The sequence below is a fragment of the Triturus cristatus genome, chromosome 11 (genome assembly GCF_964204655.1).
Source record: "Triturus cristatus chromosome 11, aTriCri1.1, whole genome shotgun sequence".
NCBI classification, from domain to species: Eukaryota; Metazoa; Chordata; class Amphibia; order Caudata; family Salamandridae; genus Triturus; species Triturus cristatus.
In genome coordinates this window covers 1,138,878,661-1,138,900,563 of record NC_140594.1, presented here as the reverse complement: position 1 = coordinate 1,138,900,563, position 21,903 = coordinate 1,138,878,661, and the positions used below count along the sequence as shown (strand labels likewise).

At 44.8% G+C, this 21,903-nt stretch overlaps 13 non-coding genes across 13 annotated transcripts; all 13 read right to left on the bottom strand.

Annotated features, from left to right (window-relative positions):
- Positions 1-1,057: 1,057 nt before the first annotated feature.
- On the bottom strand, positions 1,058-1,129 carry TRNAG-CCC (transfer RNA glycine (anticodon CCC)). The gene has a single exon. It is a non-coding gene; the product is annotated as a tRNA-Gly (tRNA).
- A 3,105-nt stretch (positions 1,130-4,234) lies between these two features.
- TRNAG-CCC (transfer RNA glycine (anticodon CCC)) lies at positions 4,235-4,306 on the bottom strand. The gene has a single exon. It is a non-coding gene; the product is annotated as a tRNA-Gly (tRNA).
- A 1,517-nt stretch (positions 4,307-5,823) lies between these two features.
- On the bottom strand, positions 5,824-5,895 carry TRNAG-CCC (transfer RNA glycine (anticodon CCC)). The gene has a single exon. It is a non-coding gene; the product is annotated as a tRNA-Gly (tRNA).
- A 1,516-nt stretch (positions 5,896-7,411) lies between these two features.
- On the bottom strand, positions 7,412-7,483 carry TRNAG-CCC (transfer RNA glycine (anticodon CCC)). The gene has a single exon. It is a non-coding gene; the product is annotated as a tRNA-Gly (tRNA).
- Positions 7,484-8,999: 1,516 nt separating this feature from the next.
- On the bottom strand, positions 9,000-9,071 carry TRNAG-CCC (transfer RNA glycine (anticodon CCC)). The gene has a single exon. It is a non-coding gene; the product is annotated as a tRNA-Gly (tRNA).
- Positions 9,072-10,587: 1,516 nt separating this feature from the next.
- Positions 10,588-10,659, bottom strand: TRNAG-CCC (transfer RNA glycine (anticodon CCC)). The gene has a single exon. It is a non-coding gene; the product is annotated as a tRNA-Gly (tRNA).
- A 1,517-nt stretch (positions 10,660-12,176) lies between these two features.
- On the bottom strand, positions 12,177-12,248 carry TRNAG-CCC (transfer RNA glycine (anticodon CCC)). Its single transcript has one exon. It is a non-coding gene; the product is annotated as a tRNA-Gly (tRNA).
- A 1,517-nt stretch (positions 12,249-13,765) lies between these two features.
- TRNAG-CCC (transfer RNA glycine (anticodon CCC)) lies at positions 13,766-13,837 on the bottom strand. The gene has a single exon. It is a non-coding gene; the product is annotated as a tRNA-Gly (tRNA).
- A 1,516-nt stretch (positions 13,838-15,353) lies between these two features.
- Positions 15,354-15,425, bottom strand: TRNAG-CCC (transfer RNA glycine (anticodon CCC)). Its single transcript has one exon. It is a non-coding gene; the product is annotated as a tRNA-Gly (tRNA).
- Positions 15,426-16,942: 1,517 nt separating this feature from the next.
- Positions 16,943-17,014, bottom strand: TRNAG-CCC (transfer RNA glycine (anticodon CCC)). The gene has a single exon. It is a non-coding gene; the product is annotated as a tRNA-Gly (tRNA).
- Positions 17,015-18,529: 1,515 nt separating this feature from the next.
- Positions 18,530-18,601, bottom strand: TRNAG-CCC (transfer RNA glycine (anticodon CCC)). The gene has a single exon. It is a non-coding gene; the product is annotated as a tRNA-Gly (tRNA).
- Positions 18,602-20,124: 1,523 nt separating this feature from the next.
- TRNAG-CCC (transfer RNA glycine (anticodon CCC)) lies at positions 20,125-20,196 on the bottom strand. The gene has a single exon. It is a non-coding gene; the product is annotated as a tRNA-Gly (tRNA).
- A 1,517-nt stretch (positions 20,197-21,713) lies between these two features.
- TRNAG-CCC (transfer RNA glycine (anticodon CCC)) lies at positions 21,714-21,785 on the bottom strand. The gene has a single exon. It is a non-coding gene; the product is annotated as a tRNA-Gly (tRNA).
- Positions 21,786-21,903: the final 118 nt, after the last annotated feature.

The following is a 21,903-nucleotide window of genomic DNA, read 5'->3' as shown; positions in this document are numbered from 1 at the left end:
TTTCTCACATAGCTAGCACAAGCCTGCGCTTTTCCTTGCTGGTAGCGTGGAAATGACAGATTGGTTCTCAGAAGAAAAAACAAGAAATATTATAGCAGAGGATGGTTTCGATCCATCGACCTCTGGGTTATGGGCCCAGCACGCTTCCGCTGCGCCACTCTGCTCCCTTGTAAAAGTGTTCTCTTTATGCAGAGGAGGAGCTTTCAGCGAAGTGGCGAGGGATTGGTGGGTCTCGCTCCTCATTTGCCTAAGCATGCTGCAATGTATGCTGGGTGCAGAAAATCTTCATCTTCTCGTCTCACAGTCAGTCATAACTGAAAGTGCAGACCCTCTTGGGAACTAGCAGTTTCAGGCCTTTACCAAGATAGCAGCTCTCTAACCCTCTCCTCTCTCTTTGATCCTAGCGCTAGCATGCTCAGGATTTGATTTTAACTGGGAGCCAGAGATCTACCCGGTGAGGGTGAGGCTTTTGAGCGTTTGGGAGCGTTCGGGACGTGAGGACATTGGACAGGAAATGTTGCCATCTTGAAATATCCAACCTTCCTGCTGTCGTGAGAGGCTCTTTCCATGGACATCTGCCTCTTGGAGTCCTCTCAACTTGCTCTCTGATATAACATTTTGTGAGCTGCAGTTACATCCGATGGCTACAAGATGGCGCTGCATTCAGGTGAGAGAACAAGTGTGCACAAAATACTTAGGGACTTTTGCCAGATTCATCGGTGGATCTTGCCTACTTTTATTCACATGCTAGATATTGCCTAGAAAGGCTTTTTAATATAGAGATGCTAGAGTTAGAATGTCTGGTCGGGGTTCAGCCCTTTCATTGTCTACCGCCCGCAACATATTTATTACCAGCACATGTGAGTGGTGACTCTGCTTTTTGGAAAATAGCATCTAATAGGACAATGAATGTAGCAGATGGGGCGATCGAGATGCCTGCCTAAGTATTTCATTTTTTTTTTAATTTAACGTCTGAATAATCTGTTCATGATATTTCCGTTTTGTGACATGTTGCATTAAAACAAATCCTGCTTGGAGAACATATAAAAATTTGCACTGCATTGGCCGGGAATCGAACCCGGGTCAACTGCTTGGGAAGCAGCTATGCTCACCACTATACCACCAACGCCCTATGATGTGGGTGCTCTCGGTTCTAAAGATTACAACCCCGAGTTTAATGACTATCTTGCACCAGTTTCAATGGTGCATTTGGTTTAGATACCAACATGAAAAACAGTAGAAAGTTTCTTGTAGAGGGTAAGGAACTGGGGATTGAAACCAAGGCCAAATCTGTGCAGAAGAGAAGAAATGGAAAGCAGTAGTACAAATAGTGGAAATGAACATATTTAGGCAGCATTGGAAGCAAAGCAGCGAAGAGAAAGAGAGTGCCTTCCATGAAATGCCCAGGAGAATGATAAGAGCAGAACGAAAAGGCAAGAATGACATTCAAAGCATGCCCAGAAAAACGTGTGACGGTCCCACCAGTCATTTATGCTTATAATTGGGTATCTTTACTTTCAAAGTATGGGGTTGATCCTTTGGCGATCACTCTGTTGTGTTTCAGCAGAGACAGATAGTTGAGAAGTCTTTTCTCACATAGCTAGCACAAGCCTGCGCTTTTCCTTGCTGGTAGCGTGGAAATGACAGATTGGTTCTCAGAAGAAAAAACAAGAAATATTATAGCAGAGGATGGTTTCGATCCATCAACCTCTGGGTTATGGGCCCAGCACGCTTCCGCTGCGCCACTCTGCTCCCTTGTAAAAGTGTTCTCTTTATGCAGAGGAGGAGCTTTCAGCGAAGTGGCGAGGGATTGGTGGGTCTCGCTCCTCATTTGCCTAAGCATGCTGCAATGTATGCTGGGTGCAGAAAATCTTCATCTTCTCGTCTCACAGTCAGTCATAACTGAAAGTGCAGACCCTCTTGGGAACTAGCAGTTTCAGGCCTTTACCAAGATAGCAGCTCTCTAACCCTCTCCTCTCTCTTTGATCCTAGCGCTAGCATGCTCAGGATTTGATTTTAACTGGGAGCCAGAGATCTACCCGGTGAGGGTGAGGCTTTTGAGCGTTTGGGAGCATTCGGGACGTGAGGACATTGGACAGGAAATGTTGCCATCTTGAAATATCCAACCTTCCTGCTGTCGTGAGAGGCTCTTTCCATGGACATCTGCCTCTTGGAGTCCTCTCAACTGGCTCTCTGATATAACATTTTGTGAGCTGCAGTTACATCCGATGGCTACAAGGTGGCGCTGCATTCAGGTGAGAGAACAAGTGTGCACAAAATCGTTGGGGACTTTTGCCAGATTCATCGGTGGATCTTGCCTACTTTTATTCACATGCTAGATATTGCCTAGAAATGCTTTTTAATATAGAGATGCTAGAGTTAGAATGTCTGGTCGGGGTTCAGCCCTTTCATTGTCTACCGCCCGCAACATATTTATTACCAGCACATGTGAGTGGGGACTCTGCTTTTTGGAAAATAGCATCTAATAGGACAATGAATGTAGCAGATGGGGCGATCGAGATGCCTGCCTAAGTATTTCATTTTTTTTTTTAATTTAACGTCTGATTAATCTGTTCATTATATTTCCGTTTTGTGACATGTTGCATTAAAACAAATCCTGCTTGGAGAACATATAAAAATTTGCACTGCATTGGCCGGGAATCAACCCCGGGTCAACTGCTTGGGAAGCAGCTATGCTCACCACTATACCACCAACGCCCTATGATGTGGGTGCTCTCGGTTCTAAAGATTACAACCCCGAGTTCAATGACTATCTTGCACCAGTTTCAATGGTGCATTTGGTTTAGATACCAACATGAAAAGCAGTAGAAAGTTTCTTGTAGAGGGTAAGGAACTGGGGATTGAAACCAAGGCCAAATCTGTGCAGAAGAGAAGAAATGGAAAGCAGTAGTACAAATAGTGGAAATGAACATATTTAGGCAGCATTGGAAGCAAAGCAGCGAAGAGAAAGAGAGTGCCTTCCATGAAATGCCCAGGAGAATGATAAGAGCAGAACGAAAAGGCAAGAATGACATTCAAAGCATGCCCAGAAAAACGTGTGACGGTCCCACCAGTCATTTATGCTTATAATTGGGTATCTTTACTTTCAAAGTATGGGGTTGATCCTTTGGCGATCACTCTGTTGTGTTTCAGCAGAGACAGATAGTTGAGAAGTCTTTTCTCACATAGCTAGCACAAGCCTGCGCTTTTCCTTGCTGGTAGCGTGGAAATGACAGATTGGTTCTCAGAAGAAAAAACAAGAAATATTATAGCAGAGGATGGTTTCGATCCATCGACCTCTGGGTTATGGGCCCAGCACGCTTCCGCTGCGCCACTCCGCTCCCTTGTAAAAGTGTTCTCTTTATGCAGAGGAGGAGCTTTCAGCGAAGTGGCGAGGGATTGGTGGGTCTCGCTCCTCATTTGCCTAAGCATGCTGCAATGTATGCTGGGTGCAGAAAATCTTCATCTTCTCGTCTCACAGTCAGTCATAACTGAAAGTGCAGACCCTCTTGGGAACTAGCAGTTTCAGGCCTTTACCAAGATAGCAGCTCTCTAACCCTCTCCTCTCTCTTTGATCCTAGCGCTAGCATGCTCAGGATTTGATTTTAACTGGGAGCCAGAGATCTACCCGGTGAGGGCGAGGCTTTTGAGCGTTTGGGAGCGTTCGGGACGTGAGGACATTGGACAGGAAATGTTGCCATCTTGAAATATCCAACCTTCCTGCTGTCGTGAGAGGCTCTTTCCATGGACATCTGCCTCTTGGAGTCCTCTCAACTTGCTCTCTGATATAACATTTTGTGAGCTGCAGTTACATCCGATGGCTACAAGATGGCGCTGCATTCAGGTGAGAGAACAAGTGTGCACAAAATACTTGGGGACTTTTGCCAGATTCATCGGTGGATCTTGCCTACTTTTATTCACATGCTAGATATTGCCTAGAAAGGCTTTTTAATATAGAGATGCTAGAGTTAGAATGTCTGGTCGGGGTTCAGCCCTTTCATTGTCTACCGCCCGCAACATATTTATTACCAGCACATGTGAGTGGTGACTCTGCTTTTTGGAAAATAGCATCTAATAGGACAATGAATGTAGCAGATGGGGCGATCGAGATGCCTGCCTAAGTATTTCATTTTTTTTTTAATTTAACGTCTGAATAATCTGTTCATGATATTTCCGTTTTGTGACATGTTGCATTAAAACAAATCCTGCTTGGAGAACATATAAAAATTTGCACTGCATTGGCCGGGAATCGAACCCGGGTCAACTGCTTGGGAAGCAGCTATGCTCACCACTATACCACCAACGCCCTATGATGTGGGTGCTCTCGGTTCTAAAGATTACAACCCCGAGTTTAATGACTATCTTGCACCAGTTTCAATGGTGCATTTGGTTTAGATACCAACATGAAAAACAGTAGAAAGTTTCTTGTAGAGGGTAAGGAACTGGGGATTGAAACCAAGGCCAAATCTGTGCAGAAGAGAAGAAATGGAAAGCAGTAGTACAAATAGTGGAAATGAACATATTTAGGCAGCATTGGAAGCAAAGCAGCGAAGAGAAAGAGAGTGCCTTCCATGAAATGCCCAGGAGAATGATAAGAGCAGAACGAAAAGGCAAGAATGACATTCAAAGCATGCCCAGAAAAACGTGTGACGGTCCCACCAGTCATTTATGCTTATAATTGGGTATCTTTACTTTCAAAGTATGGGGTTGATCCTTTGGCGATCACTCTGTTGTGTTTCAGCAGAGACAGATAGTTGAGAAGTCTTTTCTCACATAGCTAGCACAAGCCTGCGCTTTTCCTTGCTGGTAGCGTGGAAATGACAGATTGGTTCTCAGAAGAAAAAACAAGAAATATTATAGCAGAGGATGGTTTCGATCCATCGACCTCTGGGTTATGGGCCCAGCACGCTTCCGCTGCGCCACTCTGCTCCCTTTTAAAAGTGTTCTCTTTATGCAGAGGAGGAGCTTTCAGCGAAGTGGCGAGGGATTGGTGGGTCTCGCTCCTCATTTGCCTAAGCATGCTGCAATGTATGCTGGGTGCAGAAAATCTTCATCTTCTCGTCTCACAGTCAGTCATAACTGAAAGTGCAGACCCTCTTGGGAACTAGCAGTTTCAGGCCTTTACCAAGATAGCAGCTCTCTAACCCTCTCCTCTCTCTTTGATCCTAGCGCTAGCATGCTCAGGATTTGATTTTAACTGGGAGCCAGAGATCTACCCGGTGAGGGTGAGGCTTTTGAGCGTTTGGGAGCATTCGGGACGTGAGGACATTGGACAGGAAATGTTGCCATCTTGAAATATCCAACCTTCCTGCTGTCGTGAGAGGCTCTTTCCATGGACATCTGCCTCTTGGAGTCCTCTCAACTGGCTCTCTGATATAACATTTTGTGAGCTGCAGTTACATCCGATGGCTACAAGGTGGCGCTGCATTCAGGTGAGAGAACAAGTGTGCACAAAATCGTTGGGGACTTTTGCCAGATTCATCGGTGGATCTTGCCTACTTTTATTCACATGCTAGATATTGCCTAGAAATGCTTTTTAATATAGAGATGCTAGAGTTAGAATGTCTGGTCGGGGTTCAGCCCTTTCATTGTCTACCGCCCGCAACATATTTATTACCAGCACATGTGAGTGGGGACTCTGCTTTTTGGAAAATAGCATCTAATAGGACAATGAATGTAGCAGATGGGGCGATCGAGATGCCTGCCTAAGTATTTCATTTTTTTTTTTAATTTAACGTCTGATTAATCTGTTCATTATATTTCCGTTTTGTGACATGTTGCATTAAAACAAATCCTGCTTGGAGAACATATAAAAATTTGCACTGCATTGGCCGGGAATCAAACCCGGGTCAACTGCTTGGGAAGCAGCTATGCTCACCACTATACCACCAACGCCCTATGATGTGGGTGCTCTCGGTTCTAAAGATTACAACCCCGAGTTCAATGACTATCTTGCACCAGTTTCAATGGTGCATTTGGTTTAGATACCAACATGAAAAGCAGTAGAAAGTTTCTTGTAGAGGGTAAGGAACTGGGGATTGAAACCAAGGCCAAATCTGTGCAGAAGAGAAGAAATGGAAAGCAGTAGTACAAATAGTGGAAATGAACATATTTAGGCAGCATTGGAAGCAAAGCAGCGAAGAGAAAGAGAGTGCCTTCCATGAAATGCCCAGGAGAATGATAAGAGCAGAACGAAAAGGCAAGAATGACATTCAAAGCATGCCCAGAAAAACGTGTGACGGTCCCACCAGTCATTTATGCTTATAATTGGGTATCTTTACTTTCAAAGTATGGGGTTGATCCTTTGGCGATCACTCTGTTGTGTTTCAGCAGAGACAGATAGTTGAGAAGTCTTTTCTCACATAGCTAGCACAAGCCTGCGCTTTTCCTTGCTGGTAGCGTGGAAATGACAGATTGGTTCTCAGAAGAAAAAACAAGAAATATTATAGCAGAGGATGGTTTCGATCCATCGACCTCTGGGTTATGGGCCCAGCACGCTTCCGCTGCGCCACTCCGCTCCCTTGTAAAAGTGTTCTCTTTATGCAGAGGAGGAGCTTTCAGCGAAGTGGCGAGGGATTGGTGGGTCTCGCTCCTCATTTGCCTAAGCATGCTGCAATGTATGCTGGGTGCAGAAAATCTTCATCTTCTCGTCTCACAGTCAGTCATAACTGAAAGTGCAGACCCTCTTGGGAACTAGCAGTTTCAGGCCTTTACCAAGATAGCAGCTCTCTAACCCTCTCCTCTCTCTTTGATCCTAGCGCTAGCATGCTCAGGATTTGATTTTAACTGGGAGCCAGAGATCTACCCGGTGAGGGCGAGGCTTTTGAGCGTTTGGGAGCGTTCGGGACGTGAGGACATTGGACAGGAAATGTTGCCATCTTGAAATATCCAACCTTCCTGCTGTCGTGAGAGGCTCTTTCCATGGACATCTGCCTCTTGGAGTCCTCTCAACTTGCTCTCTGATATAACATTTTGTGAGCTGCATTTACATCCGATGGCTACAAGGTGGCGCTGCATTCAGGTGAGAGAACAAGTGTGCACAAAATCGTTGGGGACTTTTGCCAGATTCATCGGTGGATCTTGCCTACTTTTATTCACATGCTAGATATTGCCTAGAAATGCTTTTTAATATAGAGATGCTAGAGTTAGAATGTCTGGTCGGGGTTCAGCCCTTTCATTGTCTACCGCCCGCAACATATTTATTACCAGCACATGTGAGTGGTGACTCTGCTTTTTGGAAAATAGCATCTAATAGGACAATGAATGTAGCAGATGGGGCGATCGAGATGCCTGCCTAAGTATTTCATTTTTTTTTTAATTTAACGTCTGATTAATCTGTTCATGATATTTCCGTTTTGTGACATGTTGCATTAAAACAAATCCTGCTTGGAGAACATATAAAAACTTGCACTGCATTGGCCGGGAATCGAACCCGGGTCAACTGCTTGGGAAGCAGCTATGCTCACCACTATACCACCAACGCCCTATGTTAAGTTGCTCTCGGTTCTAAAGATTACAACCCCGAGTTCAATGACTATCTTGCAACAGTTTCAATGGTGCATTTGGTTTAGATACCAACAAGAAAAGCAGTAGAAAGTTTCTTGTAGAGGGTAAGGAACTGGGGATTGAAACCAAGGCCAAATCTGTGCAGAAGAGAAGAAATGGAAAGCAGTAGTACAAATAGTGGAAATGAACATATTTAGGCAGCATTGGAAGCAAAGCAGCGAAGAGAAAGAGAGTGCCTTCCATGAAATGCCCAGGAGAATGATAAGAGCAGAACGAAAAGGTAAGAATGACATTCAAAGCATGCCCAGAAAAACGTGTGACGGTCCCACCAGTCATTTATGCTTATAATTGGGTATCTTTACTTTCAAAGTATGGGGTTGATCCTTTGGCGATCACTCTCTTGTATTTCAGCAGAGACAGATAGTTGAGAAGTCTTTTCTCACATAGCTAGCACAAGCCTGCGCTTTTCCTTGCTGGTAGCGTGGAAATGACAGATTGGTTCTCAGAAGAAAAAACAAGAAATATTATAGCAGAGGATGGTTTCGATCCATCGACCTCTGGGTTATGGGCCCAGCACGCTTCCGCTGCGCCACTCTGCTCCCTTGTAAAAGTGTTCTCTTTATGCAGAGGAGGAGCTTTCAGCGAAGTGGCGAGGGATTGGTGGGTCTCGCTCCTCATTTGCCTAAGCATGCTGCAATGTATGCTGGGTGCAGAAAATCTTCATCTTCTCGTCTCACAGTCAGTCATAACTGAAAGTGCAGACCCTCTTGGGAACTAGCAGTTTCAGGCCTTTACCAAGATAGCAGCTCTCTAACCCTCTCCTCTCTCTTTGATCCTAGCGCTAGCATGCTCAGGATTTGATTTTAACTGGGAGCCAGAGATCTACCCGGTGAGGGTGAGGCTTTTGAGCGTTTGGGAGCGTTCGGGACGTGAGGACATTGGACAGGAAATGTTGCCATCTTGAAATATCCAACCTTCCTGCTGTCGTGAGAGGCTCTTTCCATGGACATCTGCCTCTTGGAGTCCTCTCAACTTGCTCTCTGATATAACATTTTGTGAGCTGCAGTTACATCCGATGGCTACAAGATGGCGCTGCATTCAGGTGAGAGAACAAGTGTGCACAAAATACTTAGGGACTTTTGCCAGATTCATCGGTGGATCTTGCCTACTTTTATTCACATGCTAGATATTGCCTAGAAATGCTTTTTAATATAGAGATGCTAGAGTTAGAATGTCTGGTCGGGGTTCAGCCCTTTCATTGTCTACCGCCCGCAACATATTTATTACCAGCACATGTGAGTGGGGACTCTGCTTTTTGGAAAATAGCATCTAATAGGACAATGAATGTAGCAGATGGGGCGATCGAGATGCCTGCCTAAGTATTTCATTTTTTTTTTTAATTTAACGTCTGATTAATCTGTTCATTATATTTCCGTTTTGTGACATGTTGCATTAAAACAAATCCTGCTTGGAGAACATATAAAAATTTGCACTGCATTGGCCGGGAATCAAACCCGGGTCAACTGCTTGGGAAGCAGCTATGCTCACCACTATACCACCAACGCCCTATGATGTGGGTGCTCTCGGTTCTAAAGATTACAACCCCGAGTTCAATGACTATCTTGCACCAGTTTCAATGGTGCATTTGGTTTAGATACCAACATGAAAAGCAGTAGAAAGTTTCTTGTAGAGGGTAAGGAACTGGGGATTGAAACCAAGGCCAAATCTGTGCAGAAGAGAAGAAATGGAAAGCAGTAGTACAAATAGTGGAAATGAACATATTTAGGCAGCATTGGAAGCAAAGCAGCGAAGAGAAAGAGAGTGCCTTCCATGAAATGCCCAGGAGAATGATAAGAGCAGAACGAAAAGGCAAGAATGACATTCAAAGCATGCCCAGAAAAACGTGTGACGGTCCCACCAGTCATTTATGCTTATAATTGGGTATCTTTACTTTCAAAGTATGGGGTTGATCCTTTGGCGATCACTCTGTTGTGTTTCAGCAGAGACAGATAGTTGAGAAGTCTTTTCTCACATAGCTAGCACAAGCCTGCGCTTTTCCTTGCTGGTAGCGTGGAAATGACAGATTGGTTCTCAGAAGAAAAAACAAGAAATATTATAGCAGAGGATGGTTTCGATCCATCGACCTCTGGGTTATGGGCCCAGCACGCTTCCGCTGCGCCACTCCGCTCCCTTGTAAAAGTGTTCTCTTTATGCAGAGGAGGAGCTTTCAGCGAAGTGGCGAGGGATTGGTGGGTCTCGCTCCTCATTTGCCTAAGCATGCTGCAATGTATGCTGGGTGCAGAAAATCTTCATCTTCTCGTCTCACAGTCAGTCATAACTGAAAGTGCAGACCCTCTTGGGAACTAGCAGTTTCAGGCCTTTACCAAGATAGCAGCTCTCTAACCCTCTCCTCTCTCTTTGATCCTAGCGCTAGCATGCTCAGGATTTGATTTTAACTGGGAGCCAGAGATCTACCCGGTGAGGGCGAGGCTTTTGAGCGTTTGGGAGCGTTCGGGACGTGAGGACATTGGACAGGAAATGTTGCCATCTTGAAATATCCAACCTTCCTGCTGTCGTGAGAGGCTCTTTCCATGGACATCTGCCTCTTGGAGTCCTCTCAACTTGCTCTCTGATATAACATTTTGTGAGCTGCAGTTACATCCGATGGCTACAAGATGGCGCTGCATTCAGGTGAGAGAACAAGTGTGCACAAAATACTTGGGGACTTTTGCCAGATTCATCGGTGGATCTTGCCTACTTTTATTCACATGCTAGATATTGCCTAGAAAGGCTTTTTAATATAGAGATGCTAGAGTTAGAATGTCTGGTCGGGGTTCAGCCCTTTCATTGTCTACCGCCCGCAACATATTTATTACCAGCACATGTGAGTGGTGACTCTGCTTTTTGGAAAATAGCATCTAATAGGACAATGAATGTAGCAGATGGGGCGATCGAGATGCCTGCCTAAGTATTTCATTTTTTTTTTAATTTAACGTCTGAATAATCTGTTCATGATATTTCCGTTTTGTGACATGTTGCATTAAAACAAATCCTGCTTGGAGAACATATAAAAATTTGCACTGCATTGGCCGGGAATCGAACCCGGGTCAACTGCTTGGGAAGCAGCTATGCTCACCACTATACCACCAACGCCCTATGATGTGGGTGCTCTCGGTTCTAAAGATTACAACCCCGAGTTTAATGACTATCTTGCACCAGTTTCAATGGTGCATTTGGTTTAGATACCAACATGAAAAACAGTAGAAAGTTTCTTGTAGAGGGTAAGGAACTGGGGATTGAAACCAAGGCCAAATCTGTGCAGAAGAGAAGAAATGGAAAGCAGTAGTACAAATAGTGGAAATGAACATATTTAGGCAGCATTGGAAGCAAAGCAGCGAAGAGAAAGAGAGTGCCTTCCATGAAATGCCCAGGAGAATGATAAGAGCAGAACGAAAAGGCAAGAATGACATTCAAAGCATGCCCAGAAAAACGTGTGACGGTCCCACCAGTCATTTATGCTTATAATTGGGTATCTTTACTTTCAAAGTATGGGGTTGATCCTTTGGCGATCACTCTGTTGTGTTTCAGCAGAGACAGATAGTTGAGAAGTCTTTTCTCACATAGCTAGCACAAGCCTGCGCTTTTCCTTGCTGGTAGCGTGGAAATGACAGATTGGTTCTCAGAAGAAAAAACAAGAAATATTATAGCAGAGGATGGTTTCGATCCATCGACCTCTGGGTTATGGGCCCAGCACGCTTCCGCTGCGCCACTCTGCTCCCTTTTAAAAGTGTTCTCTTTATGCAGAGGAGGAGCTTTCAGCGAAGTGGCGAGGGATTGGTGGGTCTCGCTCCTCATTTGCCTAAGCATGCTGCAATGTATGCTGGGTGCAGAAAATCTTCATCTTCTCGTCTCACAGTCAGTCATAACTGAAAGTGCAGACCCTCTTGGGAACTAGCAGTTTCAGGCCTTTACCAAGATAGCAGCTCTCTAACCCTCTCCTCTCTCTTTGATCCTAGCGCTAGCATGCTCAGGATTTGATTTTAACTGGGAGCCAGAGATCTACCCGGTGAGGGTGAGGCTTTTGAGCGTTTGGGAGCATTCGGGACGTGAGGACATTGGACAGGAAATGTTGCCATCTTGAAATATCCAACCTTCCTGCTGTCGTGAGAGGCTCTTTCCATGGACATCTGCCTCTTGGAGTCCTCTCAACTGGCTCTCTGATATAACATTTTGTGAGCTGCAGTTACATCCGATGGCTACAAGGTGGCGCTGCATTCAGGTGAGAGAACAAGTGTGCACAAAATCGTTGGGGACTTTTGCCAGATTCATCGGTGGATCTTGCCTACTTTTATTCACATGCTAGATATTGCCTAGAAATGCTTTTTAATATAGAGATGCTAGAGTTAGAATGTCTGGTCGGGGTTCAGCCCTTTCATTGTCTACCGCCCGCAACATATTTATTACCAGCACATGTGAGTGGGGACTCTGCTTTTTGGAAAATAGCATCTAATAGGACAATGAATGTAGCAGATGGGGCGATCGAGATGCCTGCCTAAGTATTTCATTTTTTTTTTTAATTTAACGTCTGATTAATCTGTTCATTATATTTCCGTTTTGTGACATGTTGCATTAAAACAAATCCTGCTTGGAGAACATATAAAAATTTGCACTGCATTGGCCGGGAATCAAACCCGGGTCAACTGCTTGGGAAGCAGCTATGCTCACCACTATACCACCAACGCCCTATGATGTGGGTGCTCTCGGTTCTAAAGATTACAACCCCGAGTTCAATGACTATCTTGCACCAGTTTCAATGGTGCATTTGGTTTAGATACCAACATGAAAAGCAGTAGAAAGTTTCTTGTAGAGGGTAAGGAACTGGGGATTGAAACCAAGGCCAAATCTGTGCAGAAGAGAAGAAATGGAAAGCAGTAGTACAAATAGTGGAAATGAACATATTTAGGCAGCATTGGAAGCAAAGCAGCGAAGAGAAAGAGAGTGCCTTCCATGAAATGCCCAGGAGAATGATAAGAGCAGAACGAAAAGGCAAGAATGACATTCAAAGCATGCCCAGAAAAACGTGTGACGGTCCCACCAGTCATTTATGCTTATAATTGGGTATCTTTACTTTCAAAGTATGGGGTTGATCCTTTGGCGATCACTCTGTTGTGTTTCAGCAGAGACAGATAGTTGAGAAGTCTTTTCTCACATAGCTAGCACAAGCCTGCGCTTTTCCTTGCTGGTAGCGTGGAAATGACAGATTGGTTCTCAGAAGAAAAAACAAGAAATATTATAGCAGAGGATGGTTTCGATCCATCGACCTCTGGGTTATGGGCCCAGCACGCTTCCGCTGCGCCACTCCGCTCCCTTGTAAAAGTGTTCTCTTTATGCAGAGGAGGAGCTTTCAGCGAAGTGGCGAGGGATTGGTGGGTCTCGCTCCTCATTTGCCTAAGCATGCTGCAATGTATGCTGGGTGCAGAAAATCTTCATCTTCTCGTCTCACAGTCAGTCATAACTGAAAGTGCAGACCCTCTTGGGAACTAGCAGTTTCAGGCCTTTACCAAGATAGCAGCTCTCTAACCCTCTCCTCTCTCTTTGATCCTAGCGCTAGCATGCTCAGGATTTGATTTTAACTGGGAGCCAGAGATCTACCCGGTGAGGGCGAGGCTTTTGAGCGTTTGGGAGCGTTCGGGACGTGAGGACGTTGGACAGGAAATGTTGCCATCTTGAAATATCCAACCTTCCTGCTGTCGTGAGAGGCTCTTTCCATGGACATCTGCCTCTTGGAGTCCTCTCAACTTGCTCTCTGATATAACATTTTGTGAGCTGCAGTTACATCCGATGGCTACATGATGGCGCTGCATTCAGGTGAGAGAACAAGTGTGCACAAAATCGTTGGGGACTTTTGCCAGATTCATCGGTGGATCTTGCCTACTTTTATTCACATGCTAGATATTGCCTAGAAAGGCTTTTTAATATAGAGATGCTAGAGTTAGAATGTCTGGTCAGGGTTCAGCCCTTTCATTGTCTACCGCCCGCAACATATTTATTACCAGCACATGTGAGTGGTGACTCTGCTTTTTGGAAAATAGCATCTAATAGGACAATGAATGTAGCAGATGGGGCGATCGAGATGCCTGCCTAAGTATTTCATGTTTTTTTTTAATTTAACGTCTGATTAATCTGTTCATGATATTTCCGTTTTGTGACATGTTGCATTAAAACAAATCCTGCTTGGAGAACATATAAAAATTTGCACTGCATTGGCCGGGAATCGAACCCGGGTCAACTGCTTGGGAAGCAGCTATGCTCACCACTATACCACCAACGCCCTATGTTGTGGTTGCTCTCGGTTCTAAAGATTACAACCCCGAGTTCAATGACTATCTTGCAACAGTCTCAATGGTGCATTTGGTTTAGATACCAACATGAAAAGCAGTAGAAAGTTTCTTGTAGAGGGTAAGGAACTGGGGATTGAAACCAAGGCCAAATCTGTGCAGAAGAGAAGAAATGGAAAGCAGTAGTACAAATAGTGGAAATGAACATATTTAGGCAGCATTGGAAGCAAAGCAGCGAAGAGAAAGAGAGTGCCTTCCATGAAATGCCCAGGAGAATGATAAGAGCAGAACGAAAAGGCAAGAATGACATTCAAAGCATGCCCAGAAAAACGTGTGACGGTCCCACCAGTCATTTATGCTTATAATTGGGTATCTTTACTTTCAAAGTATGGGGTTGATCCTTTGGCGATCACTCTCTTGTATTTCAGCAGAGACAGATAGTTGAGAAGTCTTTTCTCACATAGCTAGCACAAGCCTGCGCTTTTCCTTGCTGGTAGCGTGGAAATGACAGATTGGTTCTCAGAAGAAAAAACAAGAAATATTATAGCAGAGGATGGTTTCGATCCATCGACCTCTGGGTTATGGGCCCAGCACGCTTCCGCTGCGCCACTCTGCTCCCTTGTAAAAGTGTTCTCTTTATGCAGAGGAGGAGCTTTCAGCGAAGTGGCGAGGGATTGGTGGGTCTCGCTCCTCATTTGCCTAAGCATGCTGCAATGTATGCTGGGTGCAGAAAATCTTCATCTTCTCGTCTCACAGTCAGTCATAACTGAAAGTGCAGACCCTCTTGGGAACTAGCAGTTTCAGGCCTTTACCAAGATAGCAGCTCTCTAACCCTCTCCTCTCTCTTTGATCCTAGCGCTAGCATGCTCAGGATTTGATTTTAACTGGGAGCCAGAGATCTACCCGGTGAGGGCGAGGCTTTTGAGCGTTCGGGAGCGTTCGGGACGTGAGGACATTGGACAGGAAATGTTGCCATCTTGAAATATCCAACCTTCCTGCTGTCGTGAGAGGCTCTTTCCATGGACATCTGCCTCTTGGAGTCCTCTCAACTTGCTCTCTGATATAACATTTTGTGAGCTGCAGTTACATCCGATGGCTACAAGGTGGCGCTGCATTCAGGTGAGAGAACAAGTGTGCACAAAATCGTTGGGGACTTTTGCCAGATTCATCGGTGGATCTTGCCTACTTTTATTCACATGCTAGATATTGCCTAGAAATGCTTTTTAATATAGAGATGCTAGAGTTAGAATGTCTGGTCGGGGTTCAGCCCTTTCATTGTCTACCGCCCGCAACATATTTATTACCAGCACATGTGAGTGGGGACTCTGCTTTTTGGAAAATAGCATCTAATAGGACAATGAATGTAGCAGATGGGGCGATCGAGATGCCTGCCTAAGTAATTCATTTTTTTTTAAATTTAACGTCTGATTAATCTGTTCATTATATTTCCGTTTTGTGACATGTTGCATTAAAACAAATCCTGCTTGGAGAACATATAAAAATTTGCACTGCATTGGCCGGGAATCGAACCCGGGTCAACTGCTTGGGAAGCAGCTATGCTCACCACTATACCACCAACGCCCTATGATGTGGGTGCTCTCGGTTCTAAAGATTACAACCCCGAGTTCAATGACTATCTTGCACCAGTTTCAATGGTGCATTTGGTTTAGATACCAACATGAAAAGCAGTAGAAAGTTTCTTGTAGAGGGTAAGGAACTGGGGATTGAAACCAAGGCCAAATCTGTGCAGAAGAGAAGAAATGGAAAGCAGTAGTACAAATAGTGGAAATGAACATATTTAGGCAGCATTGGAAGCAAAGCAGCGAAGAGAAAGAGAGTGCCTTCCATGAAATGCCCAGGAGAATGATAAGAGCAGAACGAAAAGGCAAGAATGACATTCAAAGCATGCCCAGAAAAACGTGTGACGGTCCCACCAGTCATTTATGCTTATAATTGGGTATCTTTACTTTCAAAGTATGGGGTTGATCCTTTGGCGATCACTCTGTTGTGTTTCAGCAGAGACAGATAGTTGAGAAGTCTTTTCTCACATAGCTAGCACAAGCCTGCGCTTTTCCTTGCTGGTAGCGTGGAAATGACAGATTGGTTCTCAGAAGAAAAAACAAGAAATGTTATAGCAGAGGATGGTTTCGATCCATCGACCTCTGGGTTATGGGCCCAGCACGCTTCCGCTGCGCCACTCCGCTCCCTTGTAAAAGTGTTCTCTTTATGCAGAGGAGGAGCTTTCAGCGAAGTGGCGAGGGATTGGTGGGTCTCGCTCCTCATTTGCCTAAGCATGCTGCAATGTATGCTGGGTGAAGAAAATCTTCATCTTCTCGTCTCACAGTCAGTCATAACTGAAAGTGCAGACCCTCTTGGGAACTAGCAGTTTCAGGCCTTTACCAAGATAGCAGCTCTCTAACCCTCTCCTCTCTCTTTGATCCTAGCGCTAGCATGCTCAGGATTTGATTTTAACTGGGAGCCAGAGATCTACCCGGTGAGGGCTTGCCCGGTGTGAGGCTTTTGAGCGTTCGGGACGTGAGGACGTTGGACAGGAAATGTTGCCATCTTGAAATATCCAACCTTCCTGCTGTCGTGAGAGGCTCTTTCCATGGACATCTGCCTCTTGGAGTCCTCTCAACTTGCTCTCTGATATAACATTTTGTGAGCTGCAGTTACATCCGATGGCTACAAGATGGCGCTGCATTCAGGTGAGAGAACAAGTGTGCACAAAATCGTTGGGGACTTTTGCCAGATTCATCGGTGGATCTTGCCTACTTTTAGTCACATGCTAGATGTTGCCTAGAAAGGCTTTTTAATATAGAGATGCTAGAGTTAGAATGTCTGGTCAGGGTTCAGCCCTTTCATTGTCTACCGCCCGCAACATATTTATTACCAGCACATGTGAGTGGTGACTCTGCTTTTTGGAAAATAGCATCTAATAGGACAATGAATGTAGCAGATGGGGCGATCGAGATGCCTGCCTAAGTATTTCATTTTTTTTTTAATTTAACGTCTGATTAATCTGTTCATGATATTTCCGTTTTGTGACATGTTGCATTAAAACAAATCCTGCTTGGAGAACATATAAAAATTTGCACTGCATTGGCCGGGAATCGAACCCGGGTCAACTGCTTGGGAAGCAGCTATGCTCACCACTATACCACCAACGCCCTATGTTGTGGTTGCTCTCGGTTCTAAAGATTACAACCCCGAGTTCAATGACTATCTTGCAACAGTTTCAATGGTGCATTTGGTTTAGATACCAACATGAAAAGCAGTAGAAAGTTTCTTGTAGAGGGTAAGGAACTGGGGATTGAAACCAAGGCCAAATCTGTGCAGAAGAGAAGAAATGGAAAGCAGTAGTACAAATAGTGGAAATGAACATATTTAGGCAGCATTGGAAGCAAAGCAGCGAAGAGAAAGAGAGTGCCTTCCATGAAATGCCCAGGAGAATGATAAGAGCAGAACGAAAAGGCAAGAATGACATTCAAAGCATGCCCAGAAAAACGTGTGACGGTCCCACCAGTCATTTATGCTTATAATTGGGTATCTTTACTTTCAAAGTATGGGGTTGATCCTTTGGCGATCACTCTCTTGTATTTCAGCAGAGACAGATAGTTGAGAAGTCTTTTCTCACATAGCTAGCACAAGCCTGCGCTTTTCCTTGCTGGTAGCGTGGAAATGACAGATTGGTTCTCAGAAGAAAAAACAAGAAATATTATAGCAGAGGATGGTTTCAATCCATCGACCTCTGGGTTATGGGCCCAGCACGCTTCCGCTGCGCCACTCTGCTCCCTTGTAAAAGTGTTCTCTTTATGCAGAGGAGGAGCTTTCAGCGAAGTGGCGAGGGATTGGTGGGTCTCGCTCCTCATTTGCCTAAGCATGCTGCAATGTATGCTGGGTGCAGAAAATCTTCATCTTCTCGTCTCACAGTCAGTCATAACTGAAAGTGCAGACCCTCTTGGGAACTAGCAGTTTCAGGCCTTTACCAAGATAGCAGCTCTCTAACCCTCTCCTCTCTCTTTGATCCTAGCGCTAGCATGCTCAGGATTTGATTTTAACTGGGAGCCAGAGATCTACCCGGTGAGGGCGAGGCTTTTGAGCGTTTGGGAGCGTTCGGGACGTGAGGACATTGGACAGGAAATGTTGCCATCTTGAAATATCCAACCTTCCTGCTGTCGTGAGAGGCTCTTTCCATGGACATCTGCCTCTTGGAGTCCTCTCAACTTGCTCTCTGATATAACATTTTGTGAGCTGCAGTTACATCCGATGGCTACAAGGTGGCGCTGCATTCAGGTGAGAGAACAAGTGTGCACAAAATCGTTGGGGACTTTTGCCAGATTCATCGGTGGATCTTGCCTACTTTTATTCACATGCTAGATATTGCCTAGAAATGCTTTTTAATATAGAGATGCTAGAGTTAGAATGTCTGGTCGGGGTTCAGCCCTTTCATTGTCTACCGCCCGCAACATATTTATTACCAGCACATGTGAGTGGTGACTCTGCTTTTTGGAAAATAGCATCTAATAGGACAATGAATGTAGCAGATGGGGCGATCGAGATGCCTGCCTAAGTATTTCATTTTTTTTTAATTTAACGTCTGAATAATCTGTTCATGATATTTCCGTTTTGTGACATGTTGCATTAAAACAAATCCTGCTTGGAGAACATATAAAAATTTGCACTGCATTGGCCGGGAATCGAACCCGGGTCAACTGCTTGGGAAGCAGCTATGCTCACCACTATACCACCAACGCCCTATGATGTGGGTGCTCTCGGTTCTAAAGATTACAACCCCGAGTTTAATGACTATCTTGCACCAGTTTCAATGGTGCATTTGGTTTAGATACCAACATGAAAAACAGTAGAAAGTTTCTTGTAGAGGGTAAGGAACTGGGGATTGAAACCAAGGCCAAATCTGTGCAGAAGAGAAGAAATGGAAAGCAGTAGTACAAATAGTGGAAATGAACATATTTAGGCAGCATTGGAAGCAAAGCAGCGAAGAGAAAGAGAGTGCCTTCCATGAAATGCCCAGGAGAATGATAAGAGCAGAACGAAAAGGCAAGAATGACATTCAAAGCATGCCCAGAAAAACGTGTGACGGTCCCACCAGTCATTTATGCTTATAATTGGGTATCTTTACTTTCAAAGTATGGGGTTGATCCTTTGGCGATCACTCTGTTGTGTTTCAGCAGAGACAGATAGTTGAGAAGTCTTTTCTCACATAGCTAGCACAAGCCTGCGCTTTTCCTTGCTGGTAGCGTGGAAATGACAGATTGGTTCTCAGAAGAAAAAACAAGAAATATTATAGCAGAGGATGGTTTCGATCCATCGACCTCTGGGTTATGGGCCCAGCACGCTTCCGCTGCGCCACTCTGCTCCCTTGTAAAAGTGTTCTCTTTATGCAGAGGAGGAGCTTTCAGCGAAGTGGCGAGGGATTGGTGGGTCTCGCTCCTCATTTGCCTAAGCATGCTGCAATGTATGCTGGGTGCAGAAAATCTTCATCTTCTCGTCTCACAGTCAGTCATAACTGAAAGTGCAGACCCTCTTGGGAACTAGCAGTTTCAGGCCTTTACCAAGATAGCAGCTCTCTAACCCTCTCCTCTCTCTTTGATCCTAGCGCTAGCATGCTCAGGATTTGATTTTAACTGGGAGCCAGAGATCTACCCGGTGAGGGTGAGGCTTTTGAGCGTTTGGGAGCGTTCGGGACGTGAGGACATTGGACATTGGACAGGAAATGTTGCCATCTTGAAATATCCAACCTTCCTGCTGTCGTGAGAGGCTCTTTCCATGGACATCTGCCTCTTGGAGTCCTCTCAACTTGCTCTCTGATATAACATTTTGTGAGCTGCAGTTACATCCGATGGCTACAAGGTGGCGCTGCATTCAGGTGAGAGAACAAGTGTGCACAAAATCGTTGGGGACTTTTGCCAGATTCATCGGTGGATCTTGCCTACTTTTATTCACATGCTAGATATTGCCTAGAAATGCTTTTTAATATAGAGATGCTAGAGTTAGAATGTCTGGTCGGGGTTCAGCCCTTTCATTGTCTACCGCCCGCAACATATTTATTACCAGCACATGTGAGTGGGGACTCTGCTTTTTGGAAAATAGCATCTAATAGGACAATGAATGTAGCAGATGGGGCGATCGAGATGCCTGCCTAAGTATTTCATTTTTTTTTTAATTTAACGTCTGATTAATCTGTTCATTATATTTCCGTTTTGTGACATGTTGCATTAAAACAAATCCTGCTTGGAGAACATATAAAAATTTGCACTGCATTGGCCGGGAATCAAACCCGGGTCAACTGCTTGGGAAGCAGCTATGCTCACCACTATACCACCAACGCCCTATGATGTGGGTGCTCTCGGTTCTAAAGATTACAACCCCGAGTTCAATGACTATCTTGCACCAGTTTCAATGGTGCATTTGGTTTAGATACCAACATGAAAAGCAGTAGAAAGTTTCTTGTAGAGGGTAAGGAACTGGGGATTGAAACCAAGGCCAAATCTGTGCAGAAGAGAAGAAATGGAAAGCAGTAGTACAAATAGTGGAAATGAACATATTTAGGCAGCATTGGAAGCAAAGCAGCGAAGAGAAAGAGAGTGCCTTCCATGAAATGCCCAGGAGAATGATAAGAGCAGAACGAAAAGGCAAGAATGACATTCAAAGCATGCCCAGAAAAACGTGTGACGGTCCCACCAGTCATTTATGCTTATAATTGGGTATCTTTACTTTCAAAGTATGGGGTTGATCCTTTGGCGATCACTCTGTTGTGTTTCAGCAGAGACAGATAGTTGAGAAGTCTTTTCTCACATAGCTAGCACAAGCCTGCGCTTTTCCTTGCTGGTAGCGTGGAAATGACAGATTGGTTCTCAGAAGAAAAAACAAGAAATATTATAGCAGAGGATGGTTTCGATCCATCGACCTCTGGGTTATGGGCCCAGCACGCTTCCGCTGCGCCACTCCGCTCCCTTGTAAAAGTGTTCTCTTTATGCAGAGGAGGAGCTTTCAGCGAAGTGGCGAGGGATTGGTGGGTCTCGCTCCTCATTTGCCTAAGCATGCTGCAATGTATGCTGGGTGCAGAAAATCTTCATCTTCTCGTCTCACAGTCAGTCATAACTGAAAGTGCAGACCCTCTTGGGAACTAGCAGTTTCAGGCCTTTACCAAGATAGCAGCTCTCTAACCCTCTCCTCTCTCTTTGATCCTAGCGCTAGCATGCTCAGGATTTGATTTTAACTGGGAGCCAGAGATCTACCCGGTGAGGGCGAGGCTTTTGAGCGTTTGGGAGCGTTCGGGACGTGAGGACGTTGGACAGGAAATGTTGCCATCTTGAAATATCCAACCTTCCTGCTGTCGTGAGAGGCTCTTTCCATGGACATCTGCCTCTTGGAGTCCTCTCAACTTGCTCTCTGATATAACATTTTGTGAGCTGCAGTTACATCCGATGGCTACATGATGGCGCTGCATTCAGGTGAGAGAACAAGTGTGCACAAAATCGTTGGGGACTTTTGCCAGATTCATCGGTGGATCTTGCCTACTTTTATTCACATGCTAGATATTGCCTAGAAAGGCTTTTTAATATAGAGATGCTAGAGTTAGAATGTCTGGTCAGGGTTCAGCCCTTTCATTGTCTACCGCCCGCAACATATTTATTACCAGCACATGTGAGTGGTGACTCTGCTTTTTGGAAAATAGCATCTAATAGGACAATGAATGTAGCAGATGGGGCGATCGAGATGCCTGCCTAAGTATTTCATGTTTTTTTTTAATTTAACGTCTGATTAATCTGTTCATGATATTTCCGTTTTGTGACATGTTGCATTAAAACAAATCCTGCTTGGAGAACATATAAAAATTTGCACTGCATTGGCCGGGAATCGAACCCGGGTCAACTGCTTGGGAAGCAGCTATGCTCACCACTATACCACCAACGCCCTATGTTGTGGTTGCTCTCGGTTCTAAAGATTACAACCCCGAGTTCAATGACTATCTTGCAACAGTTTCAATGGTGCATTTGGTTTAGATACCAACATGAAAAGCAGTAGAAAGTTT